We start from the raw sequence: 26,820 nt of genomic DNA, 5'->3' as shown, positions 1-26,820 counted from the left end.
GGTAAAAAAGGTAGATTGTAAGATTGTTTTCAACATTTCAACATGGTCTACATACCATTAATGTGGTCTACATACCATTAATGTGGTCTACATACCATGTAATGTGGTCTACATACCATGTAATGTGGTCTACATACCATGTAATGTGGTCTACATACCATTAATGTGGTCTACATACCATTAATGTGGTCTACATACCATTAATGTGGTCTACATACCATTAATGTGGTCTACATACCATGTAATGTGGTCTACATACCATTAATGTGGTCTACATACCATTAATGTGGTCTACATACCATGTAATGTGGTCTACATACCATGTAATGTGGTCTACATACCATGTAATGTGGTCTACATACCATGTAATGTGGTCTACATACCATTAATGTGGTCTACATACCATGTAATGTGGTCTACATACCATTAATGTGGTCTACATACCATGTAATGTGGTCTACATACCATGTAATGTGGTCTACATACCATGTAATGTGGTCTACATACCATTAATGTGGTCTACATACCATGTAATGTGGTCTACATACCATTAATGTGGTCTACATACCATTAATGTGGTCTACATACCATTAATGTGGTCTACATACCATTAATGTGGTCTACATACCATTAATGTGGTCTACATACCATGTAATGTGGTCTACATACCATTAATGTGGTCTACATACCATGTAATGTGGTTTACATACCATGTAATGTGGTTTACATACCATGTAATGTGGTTTACATACCATGTAATGTGGTCTACATACCATGTAATGTGGTCTACATACCATGTAATGTGGTCTACATACCATGTAATGTGGTCTACATACCATGTAATGTGGTCTACATACCATGTAATGTGGTCTACATACCATGTAATGTGGTCTACATACCATGTAATGTGGTCTACATACCATGTAATGTGGTCTACATACCATGTAATGTGGTCTACATACCATGTAATGTGGTCTACATACCATGTAATGTGGTCTACATACCATGTAATGTGGTCTACATACCATGTAATGTGGTCTACATACCATGTAATGTGGTCTACATACCATGTAATGTGGTCTACATACCATGTAATGTGGTCTACATACCATGTAATGTGGTCTACATACCATTAATGTGGTCTACATACCATTAATGTGGTCTACATACCATGTAATGTGGTCTACATACCATGTAATGTGGTCTACATACCATGTAATGTGGTCTACATACCATGTAATGTGGTCTACATACCATGTAATGTGGTCTACATACCATTAATGTGGTCTACATACCATGTAATGTGGTTTACATACCATTAATGTGGTCTACATACCATGTAATGTGGTTTACATACCATGTAATGTGGTCTATATACCATGTAATGTGGTCTACATACCATGTAATGTGGTCTACATACCATGTAATGTGGTCTACATACCATTAATGTGGTCTACATACCATGTAATGTGGTTTACATACCATGTAATGTGGTCTATATACCATGTAATGTGGTCTACATACCATGTAATGTGGTCTACATACCATGTAATGTGGTCTACATACCATTAATGTGGTCTACATACCATGTAATGTGGTTTACATACCATGTAATGTGGTCTACATACCATGTAATGTGGTCTACATACCATGTAATGTGGTCTACATACCATGTAATGTGGTCTACATACCATGTAATGTGGTTTACATACCATGTAATGTGGTCTACATACCATGTAATGTGGTCTACATACCATGTAATGTGGTCTACATACCATGTAATGTGGTCTACATACCATGTAATGTGGTCTACATACCATGTAATGTGGTCTACATACCATGTAATGTGGTCTACATACCATGTAATGTGGTCTACATACCATGTAATGTGGTCTACATACCATGTAATGTGGTCTACATACCATGTAATGTGGTCTACATACCATGTAATGTGGTCTACATACCATGTAATGTGGTCTACATACCATTAATGTGGTCTACATACCATGTAATGTGGTCTACATACCATGTAATGTGGTCTACATACCATGTAATGTGGTCTACATACCATGTAATGTGGTCTACATACCATGTAATGTGGTCTACATACCATTAATGTGGTCTACATACCATGTAATGTGGTCTACATACCATGTAATGTGGTCTACATACCATGTAATGTGGTCTACATACCATGTAATGTGGTCTACATACCATGTAATGTGGTCTACATACCATTAATGTGGTCTACATACCATGTAATGTGGTCTACATACCATTAATGTGGTCTACATACCATGTAATGTGGTCTACATACCATGTAATGTGGTCTACATACCATGTAATGTGGTCTACATACCATGTAATGTGGTCTACATACCATGTAATGTGGTCTACATACCATGTAATGTGGTCTACATACCATGTAATGTGGTCTACATACCATGTAATGTGGTCTACATACCATGTAATGTGGTCTACATACCATGTAATGTGGTCTACATACCATTAATGTGGTCTACATACCATGTAATGTGGTCTACATACCATGTAATGTGGTCTACATACCATGTAATGTGGTCTACATACCATGTAATGTGGTCTACATACCATGTAATGTGGTCTACATACCATTAATGTGGTCTACATACCATGTAATGTGGTCTACATACCATGTAATGTGGTCTACATACCATGTAATGTGGTCTACATACCATGTAATGTGGTCTACATACCAAGTAATGTGGTCTACATACCATGTAATGTGGTCTACATACCATTAATGTGGTCTACATACCATGTAATGTGGTCTACATACCATGTAATGTGGTCTACATACCATGTAATGTGGTCTACATACCATGTAATGTGGTCTACATACCATGTAATGTGGTCTACATACCATTAATGTGGTCTACATACCATGTAATGTGGTCTACATACCATTAATGTGGTCTACATACCATGTAATGTGGTCTACATACCATGTAATGTGGTCTACATACCATGTAATGTGGTCTACATACCATGTAATGTGGTCTACATACCATTAATGTGGTCTACATACCATGTAATGTGGTCTACATACCATTAATGTGGTCTACATACCATGTAATGTGGTCTACATACCATGTAATGTGGTCTACATACCATTAATGTGGTCTACATACCATTAATGTGGTCTGCATACCATGTAATGTGGTCTACATACCATGTAATGTGGTCTACATACCATGTAATGTGGTCTACATACCATGTAATGTGGTCTACATACCAAGTAATGTGGTCTACATACCATGTAATGTGGTCTACATACCATGTAATGTGGTCTACATACCATGTAATGTGGTCTACATACCATGTAATGTGGTCTACATACCATGTAATGTGGTCTACATACCATGTAATGTGGTCTACATACCATGTAATGTGGTCTACATACCATGTAATGTGGTCTACATACCATGTAATGTGGTCTACATACCATGTAATGTGGTCTACATACCATGTAATGTGGTCTACATACCATGTAATGTGGTCTACATACCATGTAATGTGGTCTACATACCATGTAATGTGGTCTACATACCATTAATGTGGTCTACATACCATGTAATGTGGTCTACATACCATGTAATGTGGTCTACATACCATGTAATGTGGTCTACATACCATGTAATGTGGTCTACATACCATGTAATGTGGTCTACATACCATGTAATGTGGTCTACATACCATGTAATGTGGTCTACATACCATTAATGTGGTCTACATACCATGTAATGTGGTCTACATACCATGTAATGTGGTCTACATACCATGTAATGTGGTCTACATACCATGTAATGTGGTCTACATACCATGTAAGGGGGCCAAATACCAAGTAATGTGGTCTACATACCATGTAATGTGGTCTACATACCATGTAATGTGGTCTACATACCATGTAATGAGGACCATACCCTAATGCTCCTGGTGGTCTACAATTATATTTCTTATTTGTGTCCATAATGCATGTCTACAGACTGTGAGAGTCTTGGTTTGTGATGTTGAGGGTAGGTGTGTTCATATGCAGTTTGGTGTGGCCGCTGCACTCCGAGGGAATGTTTGGTAGGAAAGAGGAGAAGTAAATTGAGGGCGGGGCTAGCACTCATTAGCACACATTGATTACCTGAGTGAAGAGCGTGTTTACCCAGCAGTCGGCGGACGACCAGGCAAAAGCAAACAGAGAGAGTGACAGGCGGGTGAGTGCCACTGCACGGGAGGGGGGGGGGGCCTGGTAGTGGGGAGAAGAGCCTCGGGAGGAAATGGAGACCATGAGTGTTGGCCAGAGATGCAGGTGGAGCGGGTGAAGCAGGTGAAGCAGGTGAAGTAGGTGAAGCAGGTGGAGCGGGTGAAGCGGGTGAAGCAGGTGAAGCGGGTGAAGCGGGTGAAGCGGGAGACAAGGAAGAGGGGGAAAGATGGAGGCAGGGGGAAAGGGGCGGGGGTGGGGGCGGGGGCGGGGGCAGGGGGGTGCATATTAAAAATGCAGCAGTGGGGATTCACAGTAATTAGATGACAAAACGGAGATGAGAGAGAGGGGTCACACACAATACCACCGCCGCAGGGTAATTTGTAAGTGTCAATCACCCGCCTGCTGGGGGAGAGGGAGGGGGGGGGGGGCGGGGGGGGGGGGGGTGGAGATAGAAGCAGAATGTGAGGATGCTGGCAGGCGGTGGTGAGGTGAGGGAATGTCAAATAAATACACACATTTGTAGCTACTTTAACCTTCTACTAATCACAAAAACACATGCCTTTCACACACACACACACACACACATACACATACACACACATACACACACACACACACACACACATACACATACACACACATACACACACACACACACACACACACACATACACACACACACACACACACACACACACACACACACACACACACACACACACACACACGCACACAGGTAAGTAGCAGTGAAACCACAAACTGATCCTGGCGACGATCACACACCTGGTCTGTGCCAGGTCACTAAGACCAGTCCGGAGATTCTACACACACCTGGTCTGTGCCAGGTCACTAAGACCAGTCCGGAGATTCTACACACACCTGGTCTGTGCCAGGTCACTAAGACCAGTCCGGAGATTCTACACACACCTGGTCTGTGCCAGGTCATTAAGACCAGTCCGGAGATTCTACACACACCTGGTCTGTGCCAGGTCACTAAGACCAGTCAGGAGATTCTACACACACCTGGTCTGTGCCAGGTCACTAAGACCAGTCAGGAGATTCTACACACACCTGGTCTGTGCCAGGTCACTAAGACCAGTCAGGAGATTCTACACACACCTGGTCTGTGCCAGGTCACTAAGACCAGTCAGGGGGATTCTACACACACCTGGTCTGTGCCAGGTCACTAAGACCAGTCAGGAGATTCTACACACACCTGGTCTGTGCCAGGTCACTAAGACCAGTCAGGGGGATTCTACACACACCTGGTCTGTGCCAGGTCACTAAGACCAGTCAGGGGGATTCTACACACACTTGGTCTGTGCCAGGTCACTAAGACCAGTCAGGGGGATTCTACACACACCTGGTCTGTGCCAGGTCACTAAGACCAGTCAGGAGATTCTACACACACTTGGTCTGTGCCAGGTCACTAAGACCAGTCAGGAGATTCTACACACACCTGGTCTGTGCCAGGTCACTAAGACCAGTCAGGGGGATTCTACACACACCTGGTCTGTGCCAGGTCACTAAGACCAGTCAGGGGGATTCTACACACACCTGGTCTGTGCCAGGTCAATAAGACCAGTCAGGAGATTCTACACACACTTGGTCTGTGCCAGGTCACTAAGACCAGTCAGGGGGATTCTACACACACCTGGTCTGTGCCAGGTCACTAAGACCAGTCAGGAGATTCTACACACACCTGGTCTGTGCCAGGTCACTAAGACCAGTCAGGGGGATTCTACACACACCTGGTCTGTGCCAGGTCACTAAGACCAGTCAGGGGGATTCTACACACACCTGGTCTGTGCCAGGTCACTAAGACCAGTCAGGGGGATTCTACACACACCTGGTCTGTGCCAGGTCACTAAGACCTATCAGGAGATTCTACACACACCTGGTCTGTGCCAGGTCACTAAGACCAGTCAGGAGATTCTACACACACCTGGTCTGTGCCAGGTCACTAAGACCAGTCAGGGGGATTCTACACACACCTGGTCTGTGCCAGGTCACTAAGACCAGTCCGGAGATTCTACACACACCTGGTCTGTGCCAGGTCACTAAGACCAGTCAGGAGATTCTACACACACCTGGTCTGTGCCAGGTCACTAAGACCAGTCAGGGGGATTCTACACACACCTGGTCTGTGCCAGGTCACTAAGACCAGTCCGGAGATTCTACACACACCTGGTCTGTGCCAGGTCACTAAGACCAGTCAGGAGATTCTACACACACCTGGTCTGTGCCAGGTCACTAAGACCAGTCAGGGGGATTCTACACACACCTGGTCTGTGCCAGGTCACTAAGACCAGTCAGGGGGATTCTACACACACCTGGTCTGTGCCAGGTCACTAAGACCAGTCAGGGGGATTCTACACACACCTGGTCTGTGCCAGGTCACTAAGACCAGTCAGGAGATTCTACACACACCTGGTCTGTGCCAGGTCACTAAGACCAGTCAGGGGGATTCTACACACACCTGGTCTGTGCCAGGTCACTAAGACCAGTCAGGGGGATTCTACACACACCTGGTCTGTGCCAGGTCACTAAGACCAGTCAGGGGGATTCTACACACACCTGGTCTGTGCCAGGTCACTAAGACCAGTCAGGAGATTCTACACACACCTGGTCTGTGCCAGGTCACTAAGACCAGTCAGGAGATTCTACACACACCTGGTCTGTGCCAGGTCACTAAGACCAGTCAGGGGGATTCTACACACACCTGGTCTGTGCCAGGTCACTAAGACCAGTCCGGAGATTCTACACACACCTGGTCTGTGCCAGGTCACTAAGACCAGTCAGGAGATTCTACACACACCTGGTCTGTGCCAGGTCACTAAGACCAGTCAGGGGGATTCTACACACACCTGGTCTGTGCCAGGTCACTAAGACCAGTCAGGAGATTCTACACACACCTGGTCTGTGCCAGGTCACTAAGACCAGTCAGGAGATTCTACACACACCTGGTCTGTGCCAGGTCACTAAGACCAGTCAGGGGGATTCTACACACACCTGGTCTGTGCCAGGTCACTAAGACCAGTCCGGAGATTCTACACACACCTGGTCTGTGCCAGGTCACTAAGACCAGTCAGGAGATTCTACACACACCTGGTCTGTGCCAGGTCACTAAGACCAGTCAGGGGGATTCTACACACACCTGGTCTGTGCCAGGTCACTAAGACCAGTCAGGGGGATTCTACACACACCTGGTCTGTGCCAGGTCACTAAGACCAGTCAGGAGATTCTACACACACCTGGTCTGTGCCAGGTCACTAAGACCAGTCAGGGGGATTCTACACACACCTGGTCTGTGCCAGGTCACTAAGACCAGTCCGGAGATTCTACACACACCTGGTCTGTGCCAGGTCACTAAGACCAGTCAGGAGATTCTACACACACCTGGTCTGTGCCAGGTCACTAAGACCAGTCAGGGGGATTCTACACACACCTGGTCTGTGCCAGGTCACTAAGACCAGTCAGGGGGATTCTACACACACCTGGTCTGTGCCAGGTCACTAAGACCAGTCAGGAGATTCTACACACACCTGGTCTGTGCCAGGTCACTAAGACCAGTCAGGGGGATTCTACACACACCTGGTCTGTGCCAGGTCACTAAGACCAGTCCGGAGATTCTACACACACCTGGTCTGTGCCAGGTCACTAAGACCAGTCAGGAGATTCTACACACACCTGGTCTGTGCCAGGTCACTAAGACCAGTCAGGGGGATTCTACACACACCTGGTCTGTGCCAGGTCACTAAGACCAGTCAGGGGGATTCTACACACACCTGGTCTGTGCCAGGTCACTAAGACCAGTCAGGGGGATTCTACACACACCTGGTCTGTGCCAGGTCACTAAGACCAGTCCGGAGATTCTACACACACCTGGTCTGTGCCAGGTCACTAAGACCAGTCAGGAGATTCTACACACACCTGGTCTGTGCCAGGTCACTAAGACCAGTCAGGGGGATTCTACACACACCTGGTCTGTGCCAGGTCACTAAGACCAGTCAGGGGGATTCTACACTGCAAAAGTGGCAGCCAGGATTGTGCTGTTGAAAGAAAGTGGAACCTTTAGGGCGACTCTTTGTCTTGGAAGATGTTTCTCCTCTCATCAGTTGATGGTCACCAACACACGCCAGGAACTAAGTGTCACAAGTTTGGAGGTGTGAGGCATGCATGATGCAGGGAAGACTTCCACACCCTCTGCTAATGTTTGATATGAAATATGAAACACAAGCATTCATATTCATATTCATATTCATCACTGGCCTGACTGGCAGCTCAACCATGTAAACACACCTCATGTAAACACACATCATGTAAACACACATCATGTAAACACACCTCATGTAAACACACCTCATGTAAACACACATCATGTAAACACACATCATGTAAACACACATCATGTAAACACACCTCATGTAAACACACATCATGTAAACACACATCATGTAAACACACCTCATGTAAACACACCTCATGTAAACACACATCATGTAAACACACCTCATGTAAACACACCTCATGTAAACACACCTCATGTAAACACACCTCATGTAAACACACATCATGTAAACACACCTCATGTAAACACACCTCATGTAAACACACCTCATGTAAACACACCTCATGTAAACACACCTCATGTAAACACACCTCATGTAAACACACCTCATGTAAACACACCTCATGTAAACACACCTCATGTAAACACACCTCATGTAAACACACCTCATGTAAACACACCTCATGTAAACACACCTCATGTAAACACACCTCATGTAAACACACCTCATGTAAACACACCTCATGTAAACACACCTCATGTAAACACACATCATGTAAACACACCTCATGTAAACACACCTCATGTAAACACACATCATGTAAACACACCTCATGTAAACACACCTCATGTAAACACATATCATGTAAACACACCTCATGTAAACACACATCATGTAAACACACCTCATGTAAACACACCTCATGTAAACACACCTCATGTAAACACACCTCATGTAAACACACATGTAAACACACATCATGTAAACACACATCATGTAAACACACATCATGTAAACACACATCATGTAAACACACCTCATGTAAACACACCTCATGTAAACACACATCATGTAAACACACCTCATGTAAACACACCTCATGTAAACACACCTCATGTAAACACACCTCATGTAAACACACATCATGTAAACACACCTCATGTAAACACACCTCATGTAAACACACCTCATGTAAACACACCTCATGTAAACACACCTCATGTAAACACACCTCATGTAAACACACCTCATGTAAACACACATCATGTAAACACACCTCATGTAAACACACATCATGTAAACACACATCATGTAAACACACCTCATGTAAACACACCTCATGTAAACACACCTCATGTAAACACACCTCATGTAAACACACCTCATGTAAACACACATCATGTAAACACACCTCATGTAAACACACCTCATGTAAACACACCTCATGTAAACACACCTCATGTAAACACACCTCATGTAAACACACATCATGTAAACACACCTCATGTAAACACACCTCATGTAAACACACCTCATGTAAACACACCTCATGTAAACACACCTCATGTAAACACACCTCATGTAAACACACCTCATGTAAACACACATCATGTAAACACACCTCATGTAAACACACCTCATGTAAACACACCTCATGTAAACACACCTCATGTAAACACACCTCATGTAAACACACATCATGTAAACACACCTCATGTAAACACACCTCATGTAAACACACATCATGTAAACACACCTCATGTAAACACACCTCATGTAAACACACATCATGTAAACACACCTCATGTAAACACACCTCATGTAAACACACATCATGTAAACACACCTCATGTAAACACACCTCATGTAAACACACCTCATGTAAACACACATCATGTAAACACACCTCATGTAAACACACCTCATGTAAACACACATCATGTAAACACACCTCATGGAAACACACCTCATGTAAACACACCTCATGTAAACACCACACCTCATGTAAACACACATCATGTAAACACACCTCATGGAAACACACCTCATGTAAACACACCTCATGTAAACACACCTCATGTAAACACACCTCATGTAAACACACATCATGTAAACACACCTCATGTAAACACACCTCATGTAAACACACCTCATGTAAACACACCTCATGTAAACACACATCATGTAAACACACCTCATGTAAACACACCTCATGTAAACACACATCATGTAAACACACCTCATGTAAACACACCTCATGTAAACACACCTCATGTAAACACACCTCATGTAAACACACCTCATGTAAACACACATCATGTAAACACACCTCATGTAAACACACCTCATGTAAACACACCTCATGTAAACACACCTCATGTAAACACACCTCATGTAAACACACATCATGTAAACACACCTCATGTAAACACACCTCATGTAAACACACCTCATGTAAACACACCTCATGTAAACACACATCATGTAAACACACCTCATGTAAACACACCTCATGTAAACACACCTCATGTAAACACACCTCATGTAAACACACCTCATGTAAACACACATCATGTAAACACACCTCATGTAAACACACATCATGTAAACACACCTCATGTAAACACACCTCATGTAAACACACCTCATGTAAACACACCTCATGGAAACACACCTCATGGAAACACACCTCATGTAAACACACCTCATGTAAACACACCTCATGTAAACACACATCATGTAAACACACCTCATGTAAACACACCTCATGTAAACACACCTCATGTAAACACACCTCATGTAAACACACCTCATGTAAACACACCTCATGTAAACACACCTCATGTAAACACACATCATGTAAACACACCTCATGTAAACACACCTCATGTAAACACACATCATGTAAACACACCTCATGTAAACACACCTCATGTAAACACACATCATGTAAACACACCTCATGTAAACACACCTCATGTAAACACACCTCATGTAAACACACCTCATGTAAACACACATCATGTAAACACACCTCATGTAAACACACCTCATGTAAACACACATCATGTAAACACACCCCATGTAAACACACCTCATGTAAACACACATCATGTAAACACACCTCATGTAAACACACATCATGTAAACACACATCATGTAAACACACCTCATGTAAACACACCTCATGTAAACACACATCATGTAAACACACCTCATGTAAACACACCCATGTAAACACACCTCATGTAAACACACATCATGTAAACACACCTCATGTAAACACACCTCATGTAAACACACCTCATGTAAACACACATCATGTAAACACACCTCATGTAAACACACCTCATGTAAACACACCTCATGTAAACACACCTCATGTAAACACACCTCATGTAAACACACCTCATGTAAACACACATCATGTAAACACACCTCATGTAAACACACCTCATGTAAACACACCTCATGTAAACACATATCATGTAAACACACCTCATGTAAACACACATCATGTAAACACACCTCATGTAAACACACCTCATGTAAACACACCTCATGTAAACACACCTCATGTAAACACACCTCATGTAAACACACCTCATGTAAACACACCTCATGTAAACACACCTCATGTAAACACACCTCATGTAAACACACATCATGTAAACACACCTCATGTAAACACACCTCATGTAAACACACATCATGTAAACACACCCCATGTAAACACACATCATGTAAACACACCTCATGTAAACACACCTCATGTAAACACACATCATGTAAACACACCTCATGTAAACACACATCATGTAAACACACCTCATGTAAACACACCCCATGTAAACACACATCATGTAAACACACCTCATGTAAACACACCTCATGTAAACACACATTACACATCATGTAAACACACCTCATGTAAACACACCTCATGTAAACACACATCATGTAAACACACATCATGTAAACACACCTCATGTAAACACACCTCATGTAAACACACATCATGTAAACACACATCATGTAAACACACCTCATGTAAACCACACCTCATGTAAACACACATCATGTAAACACACATCATGTAAACACACATCATGTAAACACACCTCATGTAAACACACCTCATGTAAACACACATCATGTAAACACACCTCATGTAAACACACCTCATGTAAACACACATCATGTAAACACACATCATGTAAACACACCTCATGTAAACACACCTCATGTAAACACACATCATGTAAACACACATCATGTAAACACACATCATGTAAACACACCTCATGTAAACACACCTCATGTAAACACACATCATGTAAACACACATCATGTAAACACACCTCATGTAAACACACCTCATGTAAACACACATCATGTAAACACACCTCATGTAAACACACCCCATGTAAACACACCTCATGTAAACACACATCATGTAAACACACCCCATGTAAACACACCTCATGTAAACACACATCATGTAAACACACCTCATGTAAACACACCTCATGTAAACACACATCATGTAAACACACATCATGTAAACACACCTCATGTAAACACACCTCATGTAAACACACATCATGTAAACACACCTCATGTAAACACACCCCATGTAAACACACCTCATGTAAACACACATCATGTAAACACACCTCATGTAAACACACCTCATGTAAACACACATCATGTAAACACACATCATGTAAACACACCTCATGTAAACACACCTCATGTAAACACACCTCATGTAAACACACCTCATGTAAACACACATCATGTAAACACACCTCATGTAAACACACCTCATGTAAACACACATCATGTAAACACACCTCATGTAAACACACCTCATGTAAACACACCTCATGTAAACACACCTCATGTAAACACACCTCATGTAAACACACCTCATGTAAACACACCTCATGTAAACACACATCATGTAAACACACCCCATGTAAACACACCTCATGTAAACACACATCATGTAAACACACCTCATGTAAACACATATCATGTAAACACACCTCATGTAAACACACATCATGTAAACACACCTCATGTAAACACACCTCATGTAAACACACCTCATGTAAACACACCTCATGTAAACACACATCATGTAAACACACCCCATGTAAACACACATCATGTAAACACACATCATGTAAACACACATCATGTAAACACACCTCATGTAAACACACCTCATGTAAACACACCTCATGTAAACACACCTCATGTAAACACACATCATGTAAACACACCTCATGTAAACACACCTCATGTAAACACACATCATGTAAACACACCTCATGTAAACACACATCATGTAAACACACCTCATGTAAACACACCCCATGTAAACACACATCATGTAAACACACCTCATGTAAACACACCTCATGTAAACACACATCATGTAAACACACCTCATGTAAACACACCTCATGTAAACACACATCATGTAAACACACATCATGTAAACACACCTCATGTAAACACACCCCATGTAAACACACCTCATGTAAACACACATCATGTAAACACACCTCATGTAAACACACCTCATGTAAACACACCCCATGTAAACACACCTCATGTAAACACACATCATGTAAACACACCCCATGTAAACACACCTCATGTAAACACACATCATGTAAACACACCTCATGTAAACACACCTCATGTAAACACACCTCATGTAAACACACATCATGTAAACACACCTCATGTAAACACACCTCATGTAAACACACATCATGTAAACACACCTCATGTAAACACACCTCATGTAAACACACCTCATGTAAACACACCTCATGTAAACACACCTCATGTAAACACACCTCATGTAAACACACATCATGTAAACACACCTCATGTAAACACACATCATGTAAACACACCTCATGTAAACACACCTCATGTAAACACACCTCATGTAAAACACACATCATGTAAACACACCTCATGTAAACACACCTCATGTAAACACACCTCATGTAAACACACCTCATGTAAACACACCTCATGTAAACACACCTCATGTAAACACACCTCATGTAAACACACCTCATGTAAACACACCTCATGTAACACACCTCATGTAACACCTCATGTAAACACACCTCATGTAAACACACCTCATGTAAACACACCTCATGTAAACACACCTCATGTAAACACACCTCATGTAAACACACCTCATGTAAACACACCTCATGTAAACACACCTCATGTAAACACACCTCATGTAAACACACCTCATGTAAACACACCTCATGTAAACACACATCATGTAAACACACCTCATGTAAACACACCTCATGTAAACACACATCATGTAAACACACCTCATGTAAACACACCTCATGTAAACACACCTCATGTAAACACACCTCATGTAAACACACCTCATGTAAACACACCTCATGTAAACACACCTCATGTAAACACACATCATGTAAACACACCTCATGTAAACACACCTCATGTAAACACACCTCATGTAAACACACCTCATGTAAACACACCTCATGTAAACACACCTCATGTAAACACACCTCATGTAAACACACATCATGTAAACACACCTCATGTAAACACACCTCATGTAAACACACCTCATGTAAACACACCTCATGTAAACACACCTCATGTAAACACATCATGTAAACACACCTCATGTAAACACACATCATGTAAACACACCTCATGTAAACACACCTCATGTAAACACACCTCATGTAAACACACCTCATGTAAACACACCTCATGTAAACACACCTCATGTAAACACACCTCATGTAAACACACATCATGTAAACACACCTCATGTAAACACACCTCATGTAAACACACATCATGTAAACACACCCCATGTAAACACACCTCATGTAAACACACATCATGTAAACACACCTCATGTAAACACACCTCATGTAAACACACATCATGTAAACACACCTCATGTAAACACACCTCATGTAAACACACCTCATGTAAACACACCTCATGTAAACACACCCCATGTAAACACACCTCATGTAAACACACATCATGTAAACACACCTCATGTAAACACACCTCATGTAAACACACCTCATGTAAACACACATCATGTAAACACACCTCATGTAAACACACCTCATGTAAACACACCTCATGTAAACACACCTCATGTAAACACACCTCATGTAAACACACCTCATGTAACACACATCATGTAAACACACCTCATGTAAACACACCTCATGTAAACACACCTCATGTAAACACACTCATGTAAACACACCTCATGTAAACACACATCATGTAAACACACCTCATGTAAACACACCTCATGTAAACACACCTCATGTAAACACACCTCATGTAAACACACCTCATGTAAACACACCTCATGTAAACACACCTCATGTAAACACACCTCATGTAAACACACCTCATGTAAACACACATCATGTAACACACCTCATGTAAACACACCTCATGTAAACACACATCATGTAAACACACCCTCATGTAAACACACCTCATGTAAACACACCTCATGTAAACACACCTCATGTAAACACACATCATGTAAACACACCTCATGTAAACACACATCATGTAAACACACCTCATGTAAACACACCCCATGTAAACACACATCATGTAAACACACCTCATGTAAACACACCTCATGTAAACACACATCATGTAAACACACCTCATGTAAACACACCTCATGTAAACACACATCATGTAAACACACATCATGTAAACACACCTCATGTAAACACACCTCATGTAAACACACATCATGTAAACACACATCATGTAAACACACCTCATGTAAACACACCTCATGTAAACACACATCATGTAAACACACATCATGTAAACACACATCATGTAAACACACCTCATGTAAACACACCTCATGTAAACACACATCATGTAAACACACCTCATGTAAACACACCTCATGTAAACACACATCATGTAAACACACATCATGTAAACACACCTCATGTAAACACACCTCATGTAAACACACATCATGTAAACACACATCATGTAAACACACATCATGTAAACACACCTCATGTAAACACACCTCATGTAAACACACATCATGTAAACACACCTCATGTAAACACACCTCATGTAAACACACATCATGTAAACACACATCATGTAAACACACATCATGTAAACACACCTCATGTAAACACACCTCATGTAAACACACATCATGTAAACACACATCATGTAAACACACCTCATGTAAACACACCTCATGTAAACACACATCATGTAAACACACCTCATGTAAACACACCCCATGTAAACACACCTCATGTAAACACACATCATGTAAACACACCCATGTAAACACACCTCATGTAAACACACATCATGTAAACACACCTCATGTAAACACACCTCATGTAAACACACATCATGTAAACACACCTCATGTAAACACACCTCATGTAAACACACATCATGTAAACACACCTCATGTAAACACACCCCATGTAAACACACCTCATGTAAACACACATCATGTAAACACACCTCATGTAAACACACCTCATGTAAACACACATCATGTAAACACACATCATGTAAACACACCTCATGTAAACACACCTCATGTAAACACACCTCATGTAAACACACCTCATGTAAACACACATCATGTAAACACACCTCATGTAAACACACCTCATGTAAACACACATCATGTAAACACACCTCATGTAAACACACCTCATGTAAACACACCTCATGTAAACACACCTCATGTAAACACACCTCATGTAAACACACCTCATGTAAACACACCTCATGTAAACACACATCATGTAAACACACCCCATGTAAACACACCTCATGTAAACACACATCATGTAAACACACCTCATGTAAACACATATCATGTAAACACACCTCATGTAAACACACATCATGTAAACACACCTCATGTAAACACACCTCATGTAAACACACCTCATGTAAACACACCTCATGTAAACACACCTCATGTAAACACACCTCATGTAAACACACCTCATGTAAACACACATCATGTAAACACACCTCATGTAAACACACCTCATGTAAACACACATCATGTAAACACACCCCATGTAAACACACATCATGTAAACACACATCATGTAAACACACATCATGTAAACACACCTCATGTAAACACACCTCATGTAAACACACCTCATGTAAACACACCTCATGTAAACACACATCATGTAAACACACCTCATGTAAACACACCTCATGTAAACACACATCATGTAAACACACCTCATGTAAACACACATCATGTAAACACACCTCATGTAAACACACCCCATGTAAACACACATCATGTAAACACACCTCATGTAAACACACCTCATGTAAACACACATCATGTAAACACACCTCATGTAAACACACCTCATGTAAACACACATCATGTAAACACACATCATGTAAACACACCTCATGTAAACACACCTCATGTAAACACACATCATGTAAACACACATCATGTAAACACACCTCATGTAAACACACCTCATGTAAACACACATCATGTAAACACACCTCATGTAAACACACATCATGTAAACACACCTCATGTAAACACACCTCATGTAAACACACATCATGTAAACACACCTCATGTAAACACACCTCATGTAAACACACATCATGTAAACACACATCATGTAAACACACCTCATGTAAACACACCTCATGTAAACACACCTCATGTAAACACACCTCATGTAAACACACATCATGTAAACACACCTCATGTAAACACACCTCATGTAAACACACATCATGTAAACACACCTCATGTAAACACACCTCATGTAAACACACATCATGTAAACACACCTCATGTAAACACACCCCATGTAAACACACCTCATGTAAACACACATCATGTAAACACACCCCATGTAAACACACCTCATGTAAACACACATCATGTAAACACACCTCATGTAAACACACCTCATGTAAACACACATCATGTAAACACACATCATGTAAACACACCTCATGTAAACACACCTCATGTAAACACACATCATGTAAACACACCTCATGTAAACACACCCCATGTAAACACACCTCATGTAAACACACATCATGTAAACACACCTCATGTAAACACACCTCATGTAAACACACATCATGTAAACACACATCATGTAAACACACCTCATGTAAACACACCTCATGTAAACACACCTCATGTAAACACACCTCATGTAAACACACATCATGTAAACACACCTCATGTAAACACACCTCATGTAAACACACATCATGTAAACACACCTCATGTAAACACACCTCATGTAAACACACCTCATGTAAACACACCTCATGTAAACACACCTCATGTAAACACACCTCATGTAAACACACATCATGTAAACACACCTCATGTAAACACACATCATGTAAACACACCTCATGTAAACACACCTCATGTAAACACACCTCATGTAAACACACCTCATGTAAACACACCTCATGTAAACACACCTCATGTAAACACACCTCATGTAAACACACCTCATGTAAACACACCTCATGTAAACACACATCATGTAAACACACCTCATGTAAACACACATCATGTAAACACACCTCATGTAAACACACCTCATGTAAACACACCTCATGTAAACACACCTCATGTAAACACACCTCATGTAAACACACCTCATGTAAACACCCTCATGTAAACACACCTCATGTAAACACACTCATGTAAACACACCTCATGTAAACACACCTCATGTAAACACACCTCATGTAAACACACCTCATGTAAACACACCTCATGTAAACACACATCATGTAAACACACCTCATGTAAACACACCTCATGTAAACACACCTCATGTAAACACACCTCATGTAAACACACCTCATGTAAACACACCTCATGTAAACACACCTCATGTAAACACACCTCATGTAAACACACCTCATGTAAACACACCTCATGTAAACACACATCATGTAAACACACCTCATGTAAACACACATCATGTAAACACACATCATGTAAACACACCTCATGTAAACACACCTCATGTAAACACACCTCATGTAAACACACCTCATGTAAACACACATCATGTAAACACACCTCATGTAAACACACATCATGTAAACACACATCATGTAAACACACCTCATGTAAACACACCTCATGTAAACACACCTCATGTAAACACACCTCATGTAAACACACATCATGTAAACACACCTCATGTAAACACACCTCATGTAAACACACCTCATGTAAACAGAGTGGTGTGCACCATTTGAATTGCACACCAGTCTTAGTAGATCACCAATTGTTTGCACACGCTGATGACTTCATGGTGTTTGCATCTTAATGAAGAAAAAGTTCCAGAGAAATCACCACCTGGTGAGCAGAGAGTCTTGGCAAACTTATCTGGCTTTTCTATCAACTCTGCTATGCACACTTAGCACACTTAGCACACTTAGCACACTTAGCACAGCATTGCTAACTGTGCAGCTAATAAAGGTTTCATGAGCACCAAAACAACATCACTTTATTTCATAGCATGTGGGAATGGAATAGTCTGTCTCTCTCTCTTTCTGTGTGTGTGTGTGTGTGTGTGTGTGTGTGTGTGTGTGTGTGTGTGCTCAACAGGGGGGCCTAGGAGTGTGAAGTCCATGGGTGTGCACATCTGCCGCTAACAGACGGAACAAACAGCCTCTCACTAATAAAGCCAACAAATAAATAACACTTAAGAGGCCATGTTTACTCTGCATGCCACGTGTCACACACAAGCCTGGTGTGTGTGTGTGTGTGTGTGTGTGTGTGTGTGTGTGTGTGTGTGTGTGTGTGTGTGAGACATGTTGCTACAGAGGTCAAGGAGCTTCTTTTGACACTGAATTTATGAGTGAATGTTTTACGTAGACTAAAAATGCCATCAGGGGAAAAAAAATCCATGTTTTAAAGTTCAGAGTAAAATAATAATCAGTGTATAAAAATCAGACACAGAATTCTTCAGAAGTGATTATTTTTGCACTGAATGTTCATACACTTACTTATAAAACATTGATTGGAATTGTTCAATTGTTGATGTAAACAAGTGGAGCTCCCAAACAGGAAGTAAGTCAGTTGTTGATGTAAACAAGTGGAGCTCCCAAACAGGAAGTAAGTCAGTTGTTGATGTAAACAAGTGGAGCTCCCAAACAGGAAGTAAGTCAGTTGTTGATGTAAACAAGTGGAGCTCCCAAACAGGAAGTAAGTCAGTTGTTGATGTAAACAAGTGGAGCTCCCAAACAGGAAGTAAGTCAGTTGTTGATATAAACAAGTGGAGCTCCCAAACAGGAAGTAAGTCAGTTGTTGATGTAAACAAGTGGAGCTCCCAAACAGGAAGTAAGTCAGTTGTTGATGTAAACAAGTGGAGCTCCCAAACAGGAAGTAAGTCAGTTCTTGATGTAAACAAGTGGAGCTCCCAAACAGGAAGTAAGTCAGTTGTTGATATAAACTAGTGGAGCTCCCAAACAGGAAGTAAGTCAGTTGTTGATGTAAACAAGTGGAGCTCCCAAACAGGAAGTAAGTCAGTTGTTGATATAAACAAGTGGAGCTCCCCAAACAGGAAGTAAGTCAGTTGTTGATGTAAACAAGTGGAGCTCCCAAACAGGAAGTAAGTCAGTTGTTGATGTAAACAAGTGGAGCTCCCAAACAGGAAGTAAGTCAGTTCTTGATGTAAACAAGTGGAGCTCCCAAACAGGAAGTAAGTCAGTTGTCGATGTAAACAAGTGGAGCTCCCAAACAGGAAGTAAGTCAGTTGTCGATGTAAACAAGTGGAGCTCCCAAACAGGAAGTAAGTCAGTTGTTGATATAAACAAGTGGAGCTCCCAAACAGGAAGTAAGTCAGTTGTTGATGTAAACAAGTGGAGCCCCCAAACAGGAAGTAAGTCAGTTGTTGATGTAAACAAGTGGAGCTCCCAAACAGGAAGTAAGTCACTTGTTGATGTAAACAAGTGGAGCTCCCAAACAGGAAGTAAGTCAGTTCTTGATGTAAACAAGTGGAGCTCCCAAACAGGAAGTAAGTCAGTTGTCGATGTAAACAAGTGGAGCTCCCAAACAGGAAGTAAGTCAGTTGTCGATGTAAACAAGTGGAGCTCCCAAACAGGAAGTAAGTCAGTTGTCGATGTAAACAAGTGGAGCTCCCAAACAGGAAGTAAGTCAGTTGTTGATGTAAACAAGTGGAGCTCCCAAACAGGAAGTAAGTCAGTTGTTGATATAAACAAGTGGAGCTCCCAAACAGGAAGTAAGTCAGTTGTTGATATAAACAAGTGGAGCCCCCAAACAGGAAGTAAGTCAGTTGTTGATGTAAACAAGTGGAGCTCCCAAACAGGAAGTAAGTCAGTTGTTGATATAAACAAGTGGAGCTCCCAAACAGGAAGTAAGTCAGTTGTTGATGTAAACAAGTGGAGCTCCCAAACAGGAAGTAAGTCAGTTGTTGATGTAAACAAGTGGAGCTCCCAAACAGGAAGTAAGTCAGTTCTTGATGTAAACAAGTGGAGCTCCCAAACAGGAAGTAAGTCAGTTGTCGATGTAAACAAGTGGAGCTCCCAAACAGGAAGTAAGTCAGTTGTCGATGTAAACAAGTGGAGCTCCCAAACAGGAAGTAAGTCAGTTGTTGATATAAACAAGTGGAGCTCCCAAACAGGAAGTAAGTCAGTTGTTGATGTAAACAAGTGGAGCCCCCAAACAGGAAGTAAGTCAGTTGTTGATGTAAACAAGTGGAGCTCCCAAACAGGAAGTAAGTCAGTTGTTGATGTAAACAAGTGGAGCTCCCAAACAGGAAGTAAGTCAGTTCTTGATGTAAACAAGTGGAGCTCCCAAACAGGAAGTAAGTCAGTTGTCGATGTAAACAAGTGGAGCTCCCAAACAGGAAGTAAGTCAGTTGTCGATGTAAACAAGTGGAGCTCCCAAACAGGAAGTAAGTCAGTTGTTGATGTAAACAAGTGGAGCTCCCAAACAGGAAGTAAGTCAGTTGTTGATGTAAACAAGTGGAGCTCCCAAACAGGAAGTAAGTCAGTTGTTGATATAAACAAGTGGAGCTCCCAAACAGGAAGTAAGTCAGTTGTTGATGTAAACAAGTGGAGCTCCCAAACAGGAAGTAAGTCAGTTGTTGATGTAAACAAGTGGAGCTCCCAAACAGGAAGTAAGTCAGTTGTTGATATAAACAAGTGGAGCTCCCAAACAGGAAGTAAGTCAGTTGTTGATATAAACAAGTGGAGCTCCCAAACAGGAAGTAAGTCAGTTGTCGATGTAAACAAGTGGAGCTCCCAAACAGGAAGTAAGTCAGTTGTCGATGTAAACAAGTGGAGCTCCCAAACAGGAAGTAAGTCAGTTGTCGATGTAAACAAGTGGAGCTCCCAAACAGGAAGTAAGTCAGTTGTTGATATAAACAAGTGGAGCTCCCAAACAGGAAGTAAGTCAGTTGTTGATATAAACAAGTGGAGCTCCCCAAACAGGAAGTAAGTCAGTTGTTGATGTAAACAAGTGGAGCTCCCAAACAGGAAGTAAGTCAGTTCTTGATGTAAACAAGTGGAGCTCCCAAACAGGAAGTAAGTCAGTTGTCGATGTAAACAAGTGGAGCTCCCAAACAGGAAGTAAGTCAGTTGTCGATGTAAACAAGTGGAGCTCCCAAACAGGAAGTAAGTCAGTTGTTGATGTAAACAAGTGGAGCTCCCAAACAGGAAGTAAGTCAGTTGTTGATGTAAACAAGTGGAGCTCCCAAACAGGAAGTAAGTCAGTTGTTGATATAAACAAGTGGAGCTCCCAAACAGGAAGTAAGTCAGTTGTTGATGTAAACAAGTGGAGCTCCCAAACAGGAAGTAACTCAGTTGTTGATGTAAACAAGTGGAGCTTCCAAACAGGAAGTAAGTCAATTGTCGATGTAAACAAGTGGAGCTCCCAAACAGGAAGTAAGTCAGTTGTTGATGTAAACAAGTGGAGCTCCCAAACAGGAAGTAAGTCAGTTGTTGATATAAACAAGTGGAGCTCCCAAACAGGAAGTAAGTCAGTTGTCGATGTAAACAAGTGGAGCTCCCAAACAGGAAGTAAGTCAGTTGTCGATATAAACAAGTGGAGCTCCCAAACAGGAAGTAAGTCAATTGTCGATGTAAACAAGTGGAGCTCCCAAACAGGAAGTAAGTCAGTTGTTGATGTAAACAAGTGGAGCTCCCAAACAGGAAGTAAGTCAGTTGTTGATGTAAACAAGTGGAGCTCCCAAACAGGAAGTAAGTCAGTTGTTGATGTAAACAAGTGGAGCTCCCAAACAGGAAGTAAGTCAGTTGTCGATGTAAACAAGTGGAGCTCCTAAACAGGAAGTAAGTCAGTTGTTGATATAAACAAGTGGAGCTCCCAAACAGGAAGTAAGTCAGTTGTTGATGTAAACAAGTGGAGCTCCCAAACAGGAAGTAAGTCAGTTGTTGATGTAAACAAGTGGAGCCCCCAAACAGGAAGTAAGTCAGTTGTTGATATAAACAAGTGGAGCTCCCAAACAGGAAGTAAGTCAGTTGTTGATGTAAACAAGTGGAGCTCCCAAACAGGAAGTAAGTCAGTTGTTGATGTAAACAAGTGGAGCTCCCAAACAGGAAGTAAGTCAGTTGTTGATATAAACAAGTGGAGCTCCCAAACAGGAAGTAAGTCAGTTGTTGATATAAACAAGTGGAGCCCCCAAACAGGAAGTAAGTCAGTTGTTGATGTAAACAAGTGGAGCTCCCAAACAGGAAGTAAGTCAGTTGTTGATATAAACAAGTGGAGCTCCCAAACAGGAAGTAAGTCAGTTGTTGATGTAAACAAGTGGAGCTCCCAAACAGGAAGTAAGTCAGTTGTTGATGTAAACAAGTGGAGCTCCCAAACAGGAAGTAAGTCAGTTCTTGATGTAAACAAGTGGAGCTCCCAAACAGGAAGTAAGTCAGTTGTCGATGTAAACAAGTGGAGCTCCCAAACAGGAAGTAAGTCAGTTGTCGATGTAAACAAGTGGAGCTCCCAAACAGGAAGTAAGTCAGTTGTTGATATAAACAAGTGGAGCTCCCAAACAGGAAGTAAGTCAGTTGTTGATGTAAACAAGTGGAGCCCCCAAACAGGAAGTAAGTCAGTTGTTGATGTAAACAAGTGGAGCTCCCAAACAGGAAGTAAGTCAGTTGTTGATGTAAACAAGTGGAGCTCCCAAACAGGAAGTAAGTCAGTTGTTGATGTAAACAAGTGGAGCTCCCAAACAGGAAGTAAGTCAGTTGTCGATGTAAACAAGTGGAGCTCCCAAACAGGAAGTAAGTCAGTTGTCGATGTAAACAAGTGGAGCTCCCAAACATGAAGTAAGTCAGTTGTTGATGTAAACAAGTGGAGCTCCCAAACAGGAAGTAGTCAGTTGTTGATTGTAAACAAGTGGAGTTCCCAAACAGGAAGTAAGTCAGTTGTTGATGTAAACAAGTGGAGCTCCCAAACAGGAAGTAAGTCAGTTGTTGATGTAAACAAGTGGAGCTCCCAAACAGGAAGTAAGTCAGTTGTTGATGTAAACAAGTGGAGCTCCCAAACAGGAAGTAAGTCTGTTGTTGATGTAAACAAGTGGAGCTCCCAAACAGGAAGTAAGTCAGTTGTTGATGTAAACAAGTGGAGCTCCCAAACAGGAAGTAAGTCAATTGTCGATGTAAACAAGTGGAGTTCCTAAACAGGAAGTAAGTCAGTTGTTGATGTAAACAAGTGTAGCTCCCAAACAGGAAGTAAGTCAGTTGTTGATGTAAACAAGTGGAGCTCCCAAACAGGAAGTAAGTCAGTTGTTGATGTAAACAAGTGGAGCTCCCAAACAGGAAGTAAGTCAGTTGTTGATGTAAACAAGTGGAGCTCCCAAACAGGAAGTAAGTCTGTTGTTGATGTAAACAAGTGGAGCTCCCAAACAGGAAGTAAGTCAGTTGTTGATGTAAACAAGTGGAGCTCCCAAACAGGAAGTAAGTCAGTTGTTGATGTAAACAAGTGGAGCTCCCAAACAGGAAGTAAGTCAGTTGTTGATGTAAACAAGTGGAGCTCCCAAACAGGAAGTAGAAAGCAGTGACTTGAGGGCTCTGCTAATGAAGTCACAAATGAATCTCCTCCTTATTAGCAGACAATTCAGGACTTCCTTTCTAGCAGTTTGGTCATTTGTGCAAACATGAAGGTGCAAAAGTGTTTGTCATCATCAAAATTGGATTTGTGGTTTTGAGGACGTAGAATTGGACTTTGATCCTAAGGAGGACAGGTTCTGTCCCCGGCAAAAACATCTTACACAAGAAGGATGTCCAAAGTGCAGTCCACTAAATGTTGACGGGGAAGAAAGGGTAAAGATGAAAAGAAACAAGATCAACATGATGGATGTGAACATTTGATACACAATTTAAAAAGTATTTGGATATATTTAAACAGCCTTCTGTTGGAAGTGACATGTTGTATTACTGGCAACATTTCAGCTAATTGATATGCAGCCTTATGTCCTTACACTTTCACTGGTTTCCCACCACAATATGTTGCAGGTCAACAACACCCGGCTGCTGGCCACACTTTGGACAGCCCTGAGAGAACCTACTATAGTGCACACACTTCCTGTCCTCTTCCAAAACCCGCCACCTCTGCCAGGTAAATGACATGCACTATGTGGACAAAAGTATTTGGCCACCTGCCTTGACTCACATATGACCTTGAAGTGACATCCCATGGAATTGTCCTAAATGTTTTGCTATCCAATCACAGTTCCTTTCACTGGAACTAAGAGGTCAAGCCCAACTCCTGAAAGACAACCCCACACCATAATTCCTCCTCCACCAAATGTCACAGTGGGCACACTGCAGTCTTAAATGTAGTGTTCTCCTGACAAGCTCCACAGCCAGACTGCTCCTTCAGATTGTTAGATGGAAAAGTGTGGTTCATCAGTCCAGAGAAGACGTCTCCACTGCTCTAGAGTCCAGCGGTGATGTCCTTTACACCACTGCATCCCACACTTTGCATTGGACTTGTGATGTATGGCTTAGATGCAGCCACTCGGCCATGGAAACCCATTCCACGAAGCTCTCTGCGTACTGGACGTGGGCTAATGAAGTTTGGAAGTGTGTAGCAAGTGACTGTGCAGAAAGTCTTTGCACTATGACGACCTCTCTCTCACTTTACCTGGCCTACCACTGTACATCTACACACTGTACATCATCTACACGCTGTACATCATCTACATGCTGTACATCATCTACACGCTGTACATCTACACACTGTACATCATCTACATACTGTACATCATCTACTACACACTGTACATCATCTACATACTGTACATCATCTACTACACACTGTACATCATCTACACGCTGTACATCATCTACACGCTGTACATCATCTACATGCTGTACATCATCTACACGCTGTACATCTAC

The 26,820-nt window shown here is 41.8% G+C and overlaps 1 long non-coding RNA gene across 1 annotated transcript in view; it reads left to right on the top strand.

The window, feature by feature from the left end:
• The window catches only part of LOC133557113 (uncharacterized), a 64,336-nt gene extending 37,754 nt beyond the window's left edge, over window positions 1-26,582 (top strand). Inside the window, exons 2-3 of the long non-coding RNA XR_009807699.1 lie at window positions 25,933-26,035; window positions 26,150-26,582. This is a non-coding gene — a long non-coding RNA (uncharacterized LOC133557113). The remainder of the gene's footprint in view (window positions 1-25,932; window positions 26,036-26,149) is intronic.
• Window positions 26,583-26,820: the final 238 nt, after the last annotated feature.

This window comes from Nerophis ophidion, linkage group LG08 (genome assembly GCF_033978795.1).
Source record: "Nerophis ophidion isolate RoL-2023_Sa linkage group LG08, RoL_Noph_v1.0, whole genome shotgun sequence".
NCBI lineage: Eukaryota > Metazoa > Chordata > Actinopteri > Syngnathiformes > Syngnathidae > Nerophis > Nerophis ophidion.
Note: the sequence above shows the minus strand (reverse complement) of the source record. Positions and strands in the feature narration are given on the sequence as shown.